At 48.6% G+C, this 17,760-nt stretch overlaps 1 protein-coding gene across 1 annotated transcript in view; it reads left to right on the top strand.

Moving 5' to 3' along the window:
- The window catches only part of SIN3A (SIN3 transcription regulator family member A), a 399,111-nt gene that overhangs the window by 354,753 nt on the left and 26,598 nt on the right, over window positions 1–17,760 (top strand). The gene's annotated exons all lie outside the window — the stretch shown is intronic.

The raw sequence follows: 17,760 nt of genomic DNA, 5'->3' as shown, positions 1-17,760 counted from the left end.
AGTCAATATGCGCTACTTTATATGTATACCTGACCTTGATTTGTATCTACCATTTTCAGGGCATGGACTGTAGAAGTCTGCCCAGTACTAGCCCTGCCTCCCAACCACTGGTGCTGGCCACCCCATCTCCGCTAAGCTTCTAAGGATCCATTCCTTCTGAACAGGATTCCTTTATGTTTTTCCCACGCATTTTTGAATTCCGTTACCGTTTTCATCACCACCTCCCGTGGGAGGGCATTCTAAGTATCCACCACTCTCTCCATAAAAAATACTTCCTGACATTTTTCTTGAGTCTGCCACCCTTCAACCTCATTTCATGTCCTCTAGTTCTACCACCTTCCCGTCTCCAGAACAGGTTAGTTTGCGGATTAATACCTTTCACATATTTGAACGTCTGTATCATATCACCCTTTTCTCCAGGGTATTCATGTTCAGGTCAGCAAGTCTCTCCTCATATGTTTTGTAACACAAATCCCATAACATTTTTGTAGCTTTTCTTTGCACCGCTTCAATTTTTTTTACATTCTTATCAAGATACGGCCTCCAAAACTGAACACAATACTCTAGGTGGGGCCTCACCAACAACTTGTACAGGGCCATCAACACCGCCTTTCTTCTGCTGGTCACACCTCTCTCTATACAGCCTAGCAACCTTCTGGCTACGGCCACCGCCTTGTCACCTTCAGATCCTCAGGTACTATCACCCCAAGATCCCGCTCCCCGTCTGTACATATCAGACTCTCACCGCCTAACACATACGTCTCCCGTGGATTTCTACTCCCTAAGTGCATCACTTTTCATTTCTTTGCATTGAATTTTAATTGCCAAACATTAGACCATTCTTCTAGCTTCTGCAGATCTTTTTTCCACTCCCTCTGGGGTGTCCACTCTGTTACAAATCTTGGTGTCATCTGCAAAAAGGCAACCTTTACCTTCTAACCCTTCGGCAATGTCACTCACAAATATATTGAACAGAATCGGCCCCAGCACCGATTCTTGAGGTACTCCACTACTCACCTTTCCCTCATCCGAGCAAATTCCATTTACTACCACCCTCTTTCTGTCCGTCAACCAGTTCCTAATCCAGTTCACCACGTCAGGTCCTATCTTCAGCCTGTCAAGTTTATTCAAGAGCCTCCTGTGGGGAATCGTGTCAAAAGCTTTGCTGAAATTTAAGTAGATTACATCTATAGCACGTTCCTGATTCAATTCTCTGGTCACCCAGTCAAAGAATTCAATGAGATTCGTTTGGCACGATTTACCTTTGGTAAAACCATGTTGTCTCGGATCTTGCAACTTATTGGCTTCCAGGAAATTCACTATCCTTTCCTTCATCATCGCTTCCATTACTTTTCCTTTTTTAAAATTTTTTTTTATTTTATCATTTTACTTAATTACATTCACATTTATCACATAAATGTAAGGAAAAAACAGAAATTAATATAAAGGAAAAAGAAAACATTTTCTCATCTACTATAATAAAACTCACCCTCAACGTTCTGAGGACACTGACGTCAGTGAAGCCAAGCCCTGACTTCCTTCAAAAAGGTTCGAAGGTTCGTGGTGGTGAAGCCACCAAAATCGCTCCGGGCCCCGCCCTCGAGGGCGGAGCAATAGCAGAACAATGAAGGGGTTGGCAGGGAGGCGGGGGGTGGGAAATCACGCCGGGCCCCACCCTCGCGTCAAACGTCATGACGGGGGCGGAGCAATGGCAGAACAACGAAGGGGTTGGGGGGGGTTGTTGGCGACGAAAACCTTGCTAGCGCCCGTTTCATTTGCTCTGAAACGGGCCTCTTTTACTAGTCAATATATATTATATAATTGCCCACAATTGGGAGATCCAAGATCAGGAAAACAATCTCAAAGAAAATAAGAAAAACTCAAAATGGTTAATCTTACAATTCACATTTTCTGAGGGAGGAAGGTTAATTGGTAATTTCAGCCAGTACAGTGGTAACTAAAGGAAGTTGCTGCAGAGGGTTCTTCATCTGTTCTTTCAACTCCACAATCTCTTGTAATTTCTTAGGTTCAACAAATAAGTAATAAGGAAATAAAACACTTACAAGGGAATCACACTAGGAAGGTCCCACCTAGGACAATGATTCCTGGCTTAAAAGCCAAGAATTCACACCTAGTCTGCGATTCCCTTGATATGTCAGAAAATATATTCATCTTTGAACCCAAAAAACTATCAGCTATGTGTGGGAAATACAATTTCAAAACATTGTTCCTACCTAAATCAAAGGCGAAAGTCACTAATATAACTCTATCTGTAATTTCTGAATTTTCCAAAATGTCAGTTAAGTTCACATCTCTTTTCTCTGATAAAGAAAATTTTAAGGGAAATATAAATCACTTTAGACACCAGAGGGTGGCTATCAGAAGGTATTTGCAAAATATCAGAGAAATATTTCTTCAACAGTTCAGTAGCTGATATATAGGATGTTATAGGAATATTTATCATTCTCAAGTTATTTTTCCTTAATTGGTTCTCCAGAAATTCCAGTTTTTACAAGAAACATGGCTGTCCTTCATTACCAAATTAACTGATTTTCGTAGAGAAACCATTTCCATAGTCAAAGTCTCTATTTTTATATCTTGGACTTCCACTTTGTTAGATAAGTATTACTATAAATTCTTTAACTCACATGTTTATTCCTGAAAAATTTTAAACATCTGAAGAAGAGTTATTCACACTCTGCAGCACTTCCCATAGTACGTCCATTGTGACATTATTGGCTTCACCAGATCCAATTTCTCCACAGAAACCGTTCCAGATACCTTAGAGGGGAAGAGCTCTCTCTCCAATCCCCCAGTTTGTTTATTATCCAGAGTCGATGCTGCGCCAGGACCTCCTTGGGTCGCGTGAAAATCCTAACCCACTTTGGGCGTTTCCACTATCGACCTCCATAGCGAAGCGTTACTGTTTCCGGGTCTTGGAGGGGTCGTGCCAGCAGGGGGGACTCAAAGTCACTCCCTCTCCACTGAGATTCGGCGATAAAGCCTTGCTGTTCCCCGAAGCAGGAACCGATATCCCTGACGTTATGACCCTGAATCTCTCCAAAGTAGGCTGAGAAGTGGTGGGAACCCCAGCCGTGTTCGAGGAGGACAACACCACGGCTTTGCCTTTTCTCTTCCCCATTCTCTGGGGAGCGCGCCTACTTCTTCGGGTATTCTGGTGTAACACGGGAACTCAACTAACGTACGTCCTTCCTCGACGCCATCTTGGATCCTCTAGTTTGGGACACTCTTTGGTTTCTCCTCAGAGGCCTGTACGCATAATTAAGCTCTGGAATTCATTGCCGGAGAACGTGGTGTAGGCGGTTAGCTTGGCGGAGTTTAAAAAGGGGTTAGACGGTTTCCTAAAGGACAAGTCCATAAACCGCTACTAAATGAACTTGGGAAGAATCCACAATTCCTGGAGTAACATGTGTAGTGTTTGTACGTTTGGGAAGCTTGCCAGGTGCCTTTGGCCTGGATTGGCCACTGTCGTGGACAGGATGCTGGGCTCGATGGACCCTTGGTCTTTTCCCAGTGTGGCATTACTTACGTACTTATGTACTTATAGCCCTCTGAGTCATTGAAACACGGAAGTCCCTCCACCCCTGCAAGGTGGTGTCCCTTCGGAGGGGTCCATTACTTTTCCAGTAACCAAAGTGAGGCTTACTGGCCTGTAGTTTCCAGCTTCTTCCCTATCACCACTTTTGTGAAGAGGGACCACATCCGCTGTTCTCCAATCCCAAGGAACCTCTCCCATCTCCAAGGATTTATTAAATCTTTAAGAGGACCCGCCAGAACCTGTCTGAGCTCCCTCAGTATCCTGAGTTGGGTCCAGTCTGGTCCCATGTCTTTGTCCACCTTTAGATTTTCAAGTTGTTCATACACACTTGCTTCCGTGAATGGTGCTGTATCCGCTCCATTCTCGTATGTACTTTTGCCAATCAATTGTGGTCCTTCTCCAGGATTCTCTTCAGTGAAAACAGAACAAAAGTATTTGTTTAGCAAATTTGCTTTTCCTTCATCATTATCCATATAGTGGTTCGCAGCATCTTAGTCTCACAATTCCATTTTTAGTCTTCCTCCTTTCACTAATATACCTGTCACCCCTCCTTACATTTCTAGCCATTTGTTCTATTGCTTGCGCTGTCGCCAGACGTATCTCTCTCTTGGCTTCTTTCGGTTTCATCCAGTATTCCTCTCCATGTTCCTCTTCTTGAGTTTTTCTGTATTTCATGAACTCCAACTCTTTAGCCTTTATTTTCTCAGCCACTTGCTTGGAGAACCATATCGGTTTCCTTTTTCTCTTGCTTTTATTTACTGTCCTTACATAAAGGTTTGTGGCCATATTTACAGCTTCTTTCAGCCTGGACCACTGCCCTTCCATTTCTCGTATGTTACCCTAGCCCATCATCTCCTTCCTCAGGTATTCCCCCATTTTACTAAAGTCAGCATGCTTGAAATCCAGGACTTTGAGTTTTGAGTGGCTGCCCCCAACTTCAGCTGTTAAATCAAACCAAACAGTTTGATGGTCACTGCTGCCTAGGTGGGTACCTACTCGGACATTTGACACACTATCCCCATTTGTGAGCACCAGATCCAGCGTCGCTCCCTCTCTTGTGGGTTCCATCACCATTTGTCTGAGTAGAGCACTTTGAAAAGTGTCCACGATCTTTCTACTTCTTTCCGATTCCACAGATGGAACTTTCCAGTCCACATCTGGCAGATTGAAATCTCCCAGCAACAGCACCTCTTTTCTTTCCCAACTTATGGATATCTATTACCAGATCTTTAATGTAGCAGTCAGAGAGCAGAACAGGGCAACTTAAAAGGTAGAAATCCCTTCCAAACCCCTAAACTGCCTCTGCCCCACCCCCAAATGTCCCCTACTTTCCACCATCTGTCTTCCCACCCATAATATTCCCTGCAACTGTCATGCCACTCTGATACTGCTCTTCCCACACACACCCTGCTATCTTCCCCAGACCCAACACGTGCCCAACACACACACACAATACAGAACAGGGTAATATACACTCAAATACATGCAGACCCCAAGATACAGAGAGAAGGAAAATAATGAAATGATAGAGAATTATTTTTGTTGTTACTGTTACTTTAAGAACCATATGGTTTTCTTATTGGTTGCTATGTATTGCTAAGTAACATCCGTTGCCATGAGCACAGCCAGATTTACCCATTGGCGAACTATGCACCTACTTTGTGCTCAAGTATTTAGGGGGGGACCTGTGAGATGTACTAAGGACTCAGGAGGTAAGGATTACCAACTGTCTGGCTTTTTTCAGATGTCTCCAGAATTTTACAGTTAATTCTATAACTGGATGCCCCACATTTATGTGCCACTCGTGCATAAATGTGCAGAATATAGTTTATCATTTATTTGGATTTGATATACCACCAAACAGATAAGTTATTCTCCGAGGACAAGCAGGCTGCTTGTTCTCACTGATGGGTGACGTCCACGGCAGCCCCCTCCGATCGGAAACTTCACTAGCAAAGGCCTTTGCTAGCCCTCGCGCGCCCATGCGCACCGCGCATGCGCGGCCGTCTTCCCGCCCAAACCGGCTCGTGTTCGTCAGTCTTCTTTTGTCTGCGCTCGGGACGGTCGTGTTTTGCCGCCGTTTCGTGCCCTTCAAGTTGACCTCGCGCGTCTTCGCGATTTTCACTAAAAAAAAAAAAGGAGACCGATCCGGTCTTTACCCCTTTCCCGTGTTTCCAGTTTTTTCCCCGCGTAAGTTTCTTTTCGCTTTCGGGACCGGCCTATTTGGCCTCGGTACGGGTTTTTTCTCCCTTCTTTTTGGTGCCTTTCGTCGTCATCGCGAATTTTGGTTTCGCTGGCGTGATTTTTCCGCCCATGTCATCGAAGTCTTCCAGCGGCTTCAAGAAGTGCAGCCAGTGCGCCAGGGTAATCTCACTCACTGACAGGCACGCTTCGTGTCTTCAGTGTCTGGGGGCTGGGCACCGCCCGCAGGCCTGCAGTCTTTGTGCTCTTTTGAAAAAGAGGACTCAGGTAGCGAGATTGGCCCAGTGGAACGCGTTGTTCTCGGGCTCTTCGACGACAACAGCACGGGACGCATCGAGTGCATCGACGTCGACAGCATCGAACTCTTCGGCATCGGCTGCATCGAGGCTTCTACCTCCTGCATCGTCGGTACCGAAACATCGGAAGGCTGCGTCGACGTCGGTGGTACCGGGACCTCCGCTATTGCTGATGTCGTCGGACGGTGGTGCTTCGTCTGGAGTGCAGGTGAGGGCTGTCCATTCCCCTGCTGGTGGCGGTGAGCCTTCGGGTGGGTCTCCCCTGCCCTGAGGGCTCCTGCGGTACAACCCCCCCCCCCCCCCCCCCCCCGAGATTGACCTTCTTCGGCCTTGGCCCCGAGGAAGCGACGGTTGGATTCTTCGTCCTCCTCGTCGGTACCGGGAAGCTCCGGTGACATGCTTCGCTTGAAGAAGTCAAAGAAGCATCGTCACCGGTCTCCTTCCCGTCTCGGTACCGAGAGCTCTGGGTCGCCGAGGCAGTCGGCACCCAGTAGGCATCGGCACCGGGAGGACCGCTCACCCTCTGTTCAGGAGGTGTCGATGCGCTCCCCCTTGGACAGCCCGGAACCGCCTCCAAGCCCGGAACAGACTCTGACCTCGACACCTGCATCGGCTTCTCAGTCTTTCTCCACAGCCGCTCTGCACGAGTCTCCGGGCCGTTCTTCCAGAGATTCTGGGAGAGCTGTTGCGCCCTTCTCCGGTACCGGGGGTTCTTGCGCCACCGGTACCGTCGAGTGAGGCGACGGCTGGCCCCTTGCCCGAGGTGAGGTCTCCGGTATCGGTACCGCTTGCGGTACTGGCTACGGCCGCCTCCCAGGCAGACTCCCCGACGACGTCGGCGGAGGGAGCTTCGCCGGTGCTGGCGAGGGAGTCCACCTCTTGACGCTCCTACCGTGGCCGTGTTTCCACGGAGTCGAGTCGGGCACGGCTTCAGACGCAGGTTCGTGAACTTCTGTCTGATACCGATGGTGAGGCCTCGTGGGAGGAGGAGGAGGACATCAGATATTTCTCTGACGAGGAGTCTGATGGCCTTCCTTCTGATCCCACTCCCTCCCCTGAAAGGCAGCTTTCTTTTCCCAAGAGTCTGTCTTTTGCGGCCTTTGTCTGGGAGATGTCTACGGCCATCCCCTTCCCGGTGGTTGTGGAGGATGAGTCCAGGGCTGAAATGTTTGAGCTCTTGGACTATCCTTCTCCACCTAAGGAAGCGTCCACAGTACCCATGCATCATGTCCTAAAAAAGACATTGCTGGCGAACTGGACCAAGCCACTAACTAATCCCCACATTCCCAAGAAGATCGAATCCCAGTATCGGATCCATGGGGACCCAGAGCTGATGCGCACTCAGTTGCCTCACGACTCTGGTGTGGTGGATCTGGCCCTAAAGAAGGCTAAGAGTTTTAGAGAGCATGCTTCGGCGCCCCCGGGCAAAGACTCCAGAACCTTAGACTCCTTTGGGAGGAAGGCCTATCATTCCTCTATGCTCGTGGCCAAGATTCAGTCCTACCAGCTCTACACGAGCATCCATATGCAGAACAATGTGCGACAGTTGGCGGGCTTGGTGGACAAGCTCCCTCCTGAGCAAGCCAAGCCGTTTCAGGAAGTGGTCAGGCAGCTGAAGGCATGCAGAAAATTCCTGGCCAGAGGGGTATATGATACCTTTGATGTTGCGTCCAGGGCCGCTGCTCAAGGTGTGGTGATGCGCAGACTCTCATGGCTGCGTGCCTCCGACCTGGAGAATAGGATCCAGCAGCGGATTGTGGACTCCCCTTGCCGAGCGGACAACATTTTTGGAGAAAAAGTCGAACAGGTGGTAGAACAGCTCCACCAGCGGGATAACGCTTTCGACAAATTCTCCCGCCGGCAGCCTTCAGCATCTACCTCCTCAGGTAGATGTTTTTATGGGGGAAGGAGGGCTGTTCCCTACTCTTCTGGTAAGCGTAGGTACAATCCTCCCTCTCGCCAGCCTGCGGCCCAGGCTAAGCCCCAGCGCGCTCGCTCTCGTCAGCAGCGTGCACCTCAGCAAAGCCCTACGGCTCCCCAGCAAAAGCAGGGGACGAGCTTTTGACTGGCTCCAGCAGAGCATAGCCGACATCAACGTATCCGTGCCGGACGATCTACCGGTCGGGGGGAGGTTGAAAGTTTTTCACCAAAGGTGGCCTCTTATAACCTCCGACCGTTGGGTTCTTCAAATAGTCCGGCAAGGATACACCCTCAATTTGGCCTCGAAGCCTCCAAATTGCCCACCGGGAGCTCAGTCCTACAACTTCCAGCACAAGCAGGTACTTGCACAGGAACTCTCCGCCCTTCTCAGCGCCAATGCGGTAGAGCCCGTGCCATCCGGGCAAGAAGGGCTGGGGTTCTATTCCAGGTACTTCCTTGTGGAAAAGAAAACAGGGGGGATGCGTCCCATCCTAGACCTAAGCGCCCTGAACAAATATCTGGTCAAGGAAAAGTTCAGGATGCTTTCCCTGGGCACCCTTCTTCCCATGATTCAGGAAAACGATTGGCTATGCTCTCTGGACTTGAAGGACGCCTACATGCACTTCCTGATATTGCCAGCTCACAGGCAGTATCTGCGATTTCAGCTGGGCACACGTCACTTCCAGTACTGTGTGCTACCCTTTGGGCTCGCCTCTGCGCCCAGGGTGTTCACGAAGTGCCTGGCTGTAGTAGCAGCAGCGCTTCGCAGGCTGGGAGTGCACGTGTTCCCTTATCTCGACGATTAGCTGGTGAAGAACACTTCCGAGGCAGGAGCTCTACAGTCCATGCAGACGACTGTTAGACTCCTGGAGCTACTGGGGTTTGTGATAAATTATCCAAAGTCCCATCTTCTCCCAGTACAGAGACTCGAATTCATAGGAGCTCTGCTAGATTCTCGGATGGCTCGTGCCTATCTTCCGGAGACAAGGGCCAACAACCTGCTGTCCCTCATCTCCCGGGTGCGAGCGTCCCAGCAGATCACAGCTCGGCAGATGTTGAGATTGCTTGGCCACATGGCCTCCACAGTTCATATGACTCCCATGGCTCGTCTTCATATGCGATCTGCTCAATGGACCGTAGCTTCCCAGTGGTTTCAGGCTGCTGGGGATCTAGAGGACGTGATCCACCTGTCCACGAGTTTTCTCAAATCCCTGTTCTGGTGGACGATTTGGTCCAATTTGACTCAGGGACGCCCTTTCCAAATTCCTCAGCCACAAAAAGTGCTGACTACAGATGCGTCTCTCCTGGGGTGGGGAGCTCATGTCGATGGGCTTCACACCCAGGGAAGCTGGTCCCTCCAGGAACAAGGTCTACAGATCACTCTCCTGGAGTTACGAGCGGTCTGGAACGCTCTGAAGGCTTTCAGAGATCGGCTGTCCCACCAAATTATCCAAATTCAGACAGACAACCAGGTTGCCATGTATTACATCAACAAGCAGGGGGGCACTGGATCTCGCCCCCTGTGTCAGCAAGCCGTCAGCATGTGGCTGTGGGCTCGCCGTCACGGCATGTTTCTCCAAGCCACATATCTGGCAGGCGTAAACACTCTGGCCGACAGGTTGAGCAGGATTATGCAACCTCACGAGTGGTCGCTCAACTCCAGAGTAGTGCGCCGGATCTTCCAAGTGTGGAACACCCCCTTGGTAGATCTCTTCGCTTCTCAAGCAAACCACAAGGTCCCTCAGTTCTGTTCCAGACTTCAGGCCCACGGCAGACTGGCATCGGATGCCTTCCTCCTGGATTGGGGGAACGGCCTGCTGTATGCTTATCCTCCCATACCTCTGGTGGGGAAGACTTTGTTAAAACTCAAGCAAGACCGAGGCACCATGATTCTGATTGCTCCTTTTTGGCCGTGTCAGATCTGGTTCCCTCTCCTTCTGGAGTTGTCCTCCGAAGAACCGTGGAGATTGGAGTGTTTTCCAACCCTCATCACACAGGACGAAGGGGCGCTTCTGCATCCCAACCTCCGGTCTCTGGCTCTCACGGCCTGGATGTTGAGAGCGTAGACTTTGCCTCTTTGGGTCTTTCGGAGGGTGTCTCCCGTGTCTTGCTTGCTTCCAGAAAAGATTCCACTAAGAGGAGTTACTTCTTTTTATGGAGGATGTTTGCCGTCTGGTGTGACGGCAAGGCCTTAGATCCTCGCTCTTGTCCTACACAGACCCTGCTTGAATACCTTCTGCACTTGTCTGAGTCTGGTCTCAAGACCAACTCGGTAAGGGTTCATCTTAGCGCAATCAGTGCATACCATTACCGTGTGGAAGGTAAGCCGATCTCAGGACAGCCTTTAGTTGTTTGCTTTTGTCAAAGCCCCCCCCCCCCCCCCTTCCCGTCAAACCTCCTACAGTGTCATGGGATCTCAATGTCGTTCTCACCCAGCTGATGAAACCTCCTTTTGAGCCACTGAACTCCTGCCATCTGAAGTACTTGACCTGGAAGGTCATTTTCTTAGTGGCAGTTACTTCAGCTCGTAGAGTCAGTGAGCTTCAGGCCCTGGTAGCCCAGGCCCCTTACAGCAGATTTCATCATAATAGAGTAGTCCTCCGCACTCACCCTAAGTTAGTGTCTGAGTTCCATCTGAACCAGTCAATTGTCTTGCCAACATTCTTTCCCCGTCCGCATTCCTGCCCTGCTGAACGTCAGCTGCACACATTAGACTGCAAAAGAGCATTGGCCTTCTATCTGGAGCGGACACAGCCCAACAGACAGTCCGCCCAATTGTTTGTTTCTTTTGATCCCAACAGGAGGGGAGTGGCTGTGGGGAAACGCACCATTTCAAATTGGCTAGCAGATTGCATTTCCTTCACTTACGCCCAGACTGGGCTGGCTCTTGAGAGTCATGTCACGGCTCATAGTGTTAGAGCCATGGCAGCGTCAGTGGCCCACTTGAAGTCAGCCACTATTGAAGAGATTTGCAAGGCTGCGACGTGGTCATCTGTCCACACATTCACATCTCATTACTGCCTGCAGCAGGGATACCCGACGCGACAGTCGGTTCGGGCAGTCAGTGCTTCAGAATCTGTTCGGGGTTCAGAATCCAACTCCACCCCCCTAGGCCCATGTTTATTCTGTTCCAGGCTATACTCTGTTAGTTGGATAAGTTGTTAGGTCAATCTCAGTTATGTCCTCGCCGTTGCGAGGCCCAATTGACCATGTTTGTTGTTTTGAGTGAGCCTGGGGGCTAGGGATACCCCATCAGTGAGAACAAGCAGGCTGCTTGTCCTCGGAGAAAGTGAATGCTACATACCTGTAGAAGGTATTCTCCGAGGACAGCAGGCTGATTGTTCTCACAAACCCGCCCGCCTCCCCTTTGGAGTTGTGTCTTCCCTTGTCTTTGTCTTGCTACATACGGGACTGACGAACACGAGCCGGTTCGGGCGGGAAGATGGGCGCGCGAGGGCTAGCAAAGGCCTTTGCTAGTGAAGTTTCCGATTGGAGGAGGCTGCCGTGGACGTCACCCATCAGTGAGAACAATCAGCCTGCTGTCCTCGGAGAATACCTTCTACAGGTATGTAGCATTCGCTAAAATATAAAATCTGAAAGGAATGCCAGGTTATACAGGAATACAATCGTTCACTCTACAAGACCGGAATACAATCATTCACTCCACAAGACCGGCACTTTCATGGGTAAATATACACTTATGCGTGTAAGTGGCAGCAAAGCGACTAAGTTCTATTTTGTACCGGTGCACGAAGTGGCATAGTGCGGAAATGCAAGGAAGGTTCTCACATTGGAGCAACATGGGAATGTGGATTGTGGAGAATCCTGAGTTGTTGATTTTGATCTACTCGAGCCTTCCATTTTGATCTGGTTTTGGTACAACCTTCTCAAAGATTCGGTTGCCTGTGTTTTTACATCATCTGGGAAGATAATTGGATTGTCTTTCAGACGTGAGTGTAGAAGAGAACCAACATTGTGTAGTGGATGAACAGGAAAATAAGTCTCAGTTAAGTGTTGGATGACTCTGTTGCAGTAACAGTAAGGTACTTGAACAGCTGGGTACACGATGGACGTTGCAGATGGTAGGAGTCTTAAGTAGACAAGACTCTTGTTGCCACATCAAAGGTAGACAAGACATGATGTCATTTAACAGTGCTTCTTTTAAATCCGAAAGTAGCTTCTGCGGTTCTTATTGAATTCAGTTGCCAGTTGTTCAAGATGTGTTAAGTTTTTACATATTGATACTAGCATTTTATAGATCTGTTTAAGGCTAGTCTCAAGCTTTTAAAGAATGACACAGGGACAAATCACGTGTCCCCATCCCCATGTCATTCTGTACTCACCAACTCCTCCTCCCACACACACATATATTTACATGCAAGTGTGCTTTCCTCAAATGTGTCATGCATTTGTAGTAAATTTACCATAGGTTGTAACTTCTAATACATGAAAATCAGCTTTACAGACATACCTGCATATAATGTAAACTACTTTGGTTGTACCTCAGAAAGGCAGTATGTCAAATCCATGATCCTTTGAGTTCTTAGGTTAGTGCAAGTTAAATTGATTTTGTGCCCACCCTATTTTTTTTCAGGCTTGCAAGTGTACTAATTGTGCACTAACAAGTGAATATTCCTTATTGATACCTTTTTCAGAATACGTACCTTTTCATGACTTGGGAGAGGGGAAAACTTTTAACCAATGAGTGAGTGTGTCTGTCTTAAACAGCTAAGAATGAAATGCAATAGCATGTGTATTGTTTGCTGATTATAGTACAAAAGTATTGCATATTCTGGCAAATAGTACCTTGTTAGCAAAGGAACTTCATGCATGAGCAGTGCAGAAGAGTATGTAGACTTTTTTTTAAAGATACTTATTTCAAGATCATTTATTTTCAAGTTGTCTTCCAGCCTCTTCCTGGGAGCTTTTGCTAGGACTATAAATTAGTCAAAGCAAATTATTCAGTGTAAAATGTCAAAGCATAGAATTGAAGCAGGATGGAGTGGTGATTATTCCAAGAATCTTAATGAATAACTTCAGCCTTATTACTGTCCTTCTCTGTTGCTGTCATACAGTAATTCACTAGGTAGAGTTTGCTGGCCATTCCGAGCATCTTAATGAAGCACTTCAGCATGATTACTCTCCTCCTCTGTCACAGTCATAGAGTTTGCTGGTCATCGGCTCGGTATAGTCCATTGTTAGATCTCCGGCTCCCAACTAGGTACAATTTTCATCGTCATGTGAATTCACTGCAGCTGTTTTCCAGATGACATGTCTGAGAAGACTCCTAGCGGTTTTAAGAGGTGCTTCCAGTTCAGTGGGTCCATATCTTATCTTGTAAACTATTAGGCTCAACTTTATCGATCTTGATTGGTTTCAGTCTTTGTATACTGACCACCAAGTAATTGGAAAAATGTACAGACTATCTTTACAGACTTTCTTTTTCAACAATCTACATTTTTTAAAATTCTTCTGTGATTATTGGTGATATTAATCTGCACCTTTCAAATCATGAGAGGTCACACTCCTCTAGACTTTCAAGCAGCTAGTTTGAGCCTAGAAGCAAGTTCTGTGGTCAGACCATTTTATATCTAAATTCACTCTTTCTTTTTCTATAGCTAATAGTCAAAAACTTTCTACTACCAAATGAATTTGAAAAAAAGATCGATTCAGAGCTATTTTGGAAAACCATTATTCCTCAGTTAGATTGTGAATGTTCAGATCAAACCAGATTGTTACACGGTTGGGATGATGTACTTTTCTCCAAGGACAAGCAGGCTGCTTATTCTCACATGTGGGTTAACGTCCGCGTCGGCCAGGGAATCGGCATTTTGCAATAGCAAAAACAAGAGTTTTGCCAGAGTCTTCTGACGCATGTGCAGAGCGCACTGCGCATGCGCGGACTGACTTCCCGGCCGTTGCGTGAGCACGCACTGCGCATGCGCGTACCTCAGTTTTTCTTTTTCCGTGACAAAATGCGGCAGGTTCCTCTTGTGCTCCTTGTTGAGGTCTGGGAAAGGAGTCTTCCTTTTTTTGGCAAATTTTTCACTTGCGTTGGTTTGTTAAAAAAAAAAAGTTTCTTTTGTCTACTTAATCTTTTTCTTCTGTTTCTAAGTTTTCTTTATTTTTGACGTGGTCTGCTTTCTTTCCCTTTTTGTGCCCCCTTCATTTTGGCACAATCATGTCTTTTGATTTCGCCGAGGCTGTTTTTCCTTCCATGTCATCGAAGATACCCAGTGGCTTCAAACGTTGTACTCTGTGCAACCAGACCATCTAAGGTACCGATACCCATTCCTGGTGTATCCAATGCCTTGGGCCCGACCACAGCCCAGCTGCTTGTAGTCTGTGTCTTCGTATGAAGAAATGGACCCAGGTGGCTCGAGAAGCCCAGCGAGAAAAATGTTTTGGGACTTGGTCCAGTCCTTCGACATTGATACTGAGGTTGGCGGCGTCGACATCGAGGGAGGCATCGCCATCAGGAGCAGAGATAATGGCTGCTGAGAGACCAACTTGCGCTGGGAGCAGTGAGGCATCAAGTAGATCTCCACCTGCCTCGAGGCCTCCTGCTATGCAGACCCCTCCGGGACCGACCATTGTCAGACCCAACCCCAAGGAGACATGAGGATTCCACGTCGTCCTCATAGGTATCGAGGAGTCTCGATGACGGGCATCAAGCAAAGGCGAAGAAGCACCGTCATCGATCTCCTTCTACACACGGTGCAGGGAGCTCCGGGGCGTCGAGGGACCACTCCCCCTCTATACAGGAGGTACAGATGCGCCAGCCTCGTACCAGTCCGGTACCTGAACCTGAGGCTCAGCAGATTCTGCCACTGGCTGTTCCACCAGCCCCACAGCCTTCTCCAATGGCGGATCTCAATGAGCGCATCCGGGCCCTGCTTCCAGAGCTTCTGCAAGGACTGCTGCACCAGTCTGCTTTGGTGTCGGGGGTGCTTGCGCCTTCCATACCACCTGCTACAGTGGTGTCTGGCCTTTTGTCTGTGGTGATGTCTGCATCCCCGTTGCCGCTTGCCAGCCAGGTTGATTCCCCTTTGACGTCAGTGGAGGAAGCTTCGCCACAGTCCATGCAGGCGTTGGCCTCTCTACATCGCCATCGAGTTCATCGAGGCAGGCTCAGTCTCGAAGTTTCCTAAGAAAGGTATTATCCGATACTGAAGAGGAGTGTTCATGGGTGTCGAGAGGGAGATCCCAGATACTTTTGGTGAGAAAGTAGAGGATCTTGTTGATCCAGATGAAGAAGCATAATGATGCAAAGGATTCTCTCTCCTGCCGGGCGCCTTCTGCTACTACCTCCTCATCTAGGATGTATTTTGGGGGGGAAGAGGAGTGCTCCCTATTCCTATGCTAGGCGTAGGTACACTCCTTCCCAGTAGCTTGCTCAGGCTCAGCCCCAGTGTGCTCATTCTCATCAACAGTGTACGCCTAAAGCCCCTGAGCTCCCCAGCAAAAGCAAAGGACAGGCTTTTGACTGGCTCCAGCTAAGCATATCCTCAGTAAAAGTGTCTGTGCCAGGCGACATGCCGGTTGGAGGGAGGTTAATATTTTTTCACCAAAGGTGGCCTCTTATAACCTCCAACCGGTGGGTTCTTCAAATAGTCCGGTTAGGATACACCCTCAATCTGGAATCCAAACCTCCAAATTGCCCACTGGGAAGCTCATTATTACAGCTCCCAGCACAAGCAGGTACTTGCAGAGGAACTCTCTGTCCTTCTAAAGGCCCGTGCGGTCGAACCCGTTCCACCAGGGGAAGAAGGGCTGGGGTTCTATTCCAGGTACATCCTTGTGCAAAAGAAAACGGGGGATGCATCCCATCCTAGACCTAAGGGCCCTGAACAAATTTGTAGTCTGAGAAAAGTTCAGGATGGTTTCCCTGAGCACCCTTCTTCCCATGATTCGGGAGAACGATTGGCTATGCTCTCTGGACTTAAAGGATGCTTACACTTGCAGCCCGATACTTCCAGCTCACAGGAAGTGTCTTCGGTCTCGGCTGGGAACACAGCATTTTCAGTACCGTGTACTGCCTTTGGCCTGGTGTCTGCACCCAGGGAGTTTACAAAGTGTCTGGTGGTAGTCGCAGCGTCGCTACAGAGACTTGGGAGTACATGTGTTTCCTTATCTTGATGATTGGTTGGTAAAGAGCACCTCCGAGGATGGTGCTCTGGAGTCCATGCGAATGACTATTCAGGTGCTAGTTACTGGGGTTCGTAATAAATTACTCCAAGTCCCATCTTGCTTCTGTCCGAAAATTGGAATTCATTGGAGCACTGCTGGACATGAAGACAACTCGGGCTTATCTTTCCGAGTCAAGGGCAGACAACCTACTGTCCCTGGTGTCCATAGTTCGAGCATATCAGCAGATCACAGCTTGGCAGATGTTGAGACTGTTAGGCCACATGGCCTCTACAGTACATGTAACACCCTTGGCACATCTTCATATGAGAGCAGCTCAATGGACCCTAGCTTCCCAGTGGTGTCAAGCCACAGGGCATCTGGAGGATGTGATCCAACTATCCACCAAATTTTGGAATTCTTTTCAGTAGTGGACAATCCGGTCCAATTTGACCATGGGACGACCATTCCAAATTCCTCAGCCACAAAAAATGCTGACGATGGATGCAACCCTCCTAGGGTGGGGAGCTCTTGTAGATGGACCACATTCAAGGAGCCTGGTTCTTCCGGGAAACAGGTCTTCAGATCAACCTCCTGGAATTATGAGCGATCTGGAACGCTCTGAAGACTTTCAGAGATTGGCTGGCCAACCAAATCATCTTGATTCAGACAGACAAATCAGGTTGTGATGTATTACATCAACAAGCATGGGGGCACCGGATCTCGCCCTCTATCTGGAAGCCATCCAGATGTGGCTTTGGGCACGCCAACATGGCATGTTTCTCCAAGCCACTTATCTGGCAGGCGTAAACAACAGTCTGGCCAACAGGCTGAGCAGGATAATGCAACCTCACAAGTGGTTGCTGAACATGGGCGTAGTCCGCAAGATGATCTGAGCGTGGAGCACCCCCTCGGTGGATCTTTTTGCCACTCAGATGAATCACAAGGTCCCTCAGTTCTGTTCCAGGCTTTAGGCCCATGACGAGCTAGCATCAGATGCTTTTCTCCTTTATTGTGGAACAGGCCTTCTGTATGCGTATCCTCCCATACCTCTAGTAGGGAAGACTTTGCTGAAACTCAAGCAAGACCGCAGAACCATGATCCTGATGGCACCCTTTTGGCCACGTTAAATTTGGTTCCCTCTTCTTCTGGAGTTGTCCTCTGAAGAACCGTGGAGATTGGAGTGTTTTCCAATCCTAATCACTCAGAACGAGGGGTCGCTTTTACATCCCAGCCTCCAGTCTCTGGCTCTCACGGCCTGGAGGTTGAGAGTATAGAATTTGCCTTCTTGGGTCTTTCGGAGGGTGTCTCCTGGATCTTGCTCGCTTCCAGGAAAGATTCCACAAAGTGGTGTTATTATTTTAAATGGAGGAGGTTTGCCGTCTGGTGTGATAGCAAGGCCTTAGATCCTCTATCTTGTCCTACACAGACCCTGCTTGAATACCTTCTACACTTCTCAGAGTCTGGTGTCAAGACTAACTCAGTAAGGGTTCACCTCAGAGCGATTAGTGCTTATCGGCGTGTAGAGGATAAGCTGATCTCCGGACAGCCTTTAGTTGTTTGCTTCATGAGAGGTTTGCTTTTGTCAAAGCCCCCTGTCAAACCTCCGCCAGTGTCATGGGATCTTAACGTTCTTACCCAGCTGATGAAAGCTCC

The sequence above is a fragment of the Microcaecilia unicolor genome, chromosome 1, assembly GCF_901765095.1.
Source record: "Microcaecilia unicolor chromosome 1, aMicUni1.1, whole genome shotgun sequence".
Taxonomy (NCBI): Eukaryota; Metazoa; Chordata; class Amphibia; order Gymnophiona; family Siphonopidae; genus Microcaecilia; species Microcaecilia unicolor.
This window is presented reverse-complemented; position numbering and strand designations above follow the sequence as displayed.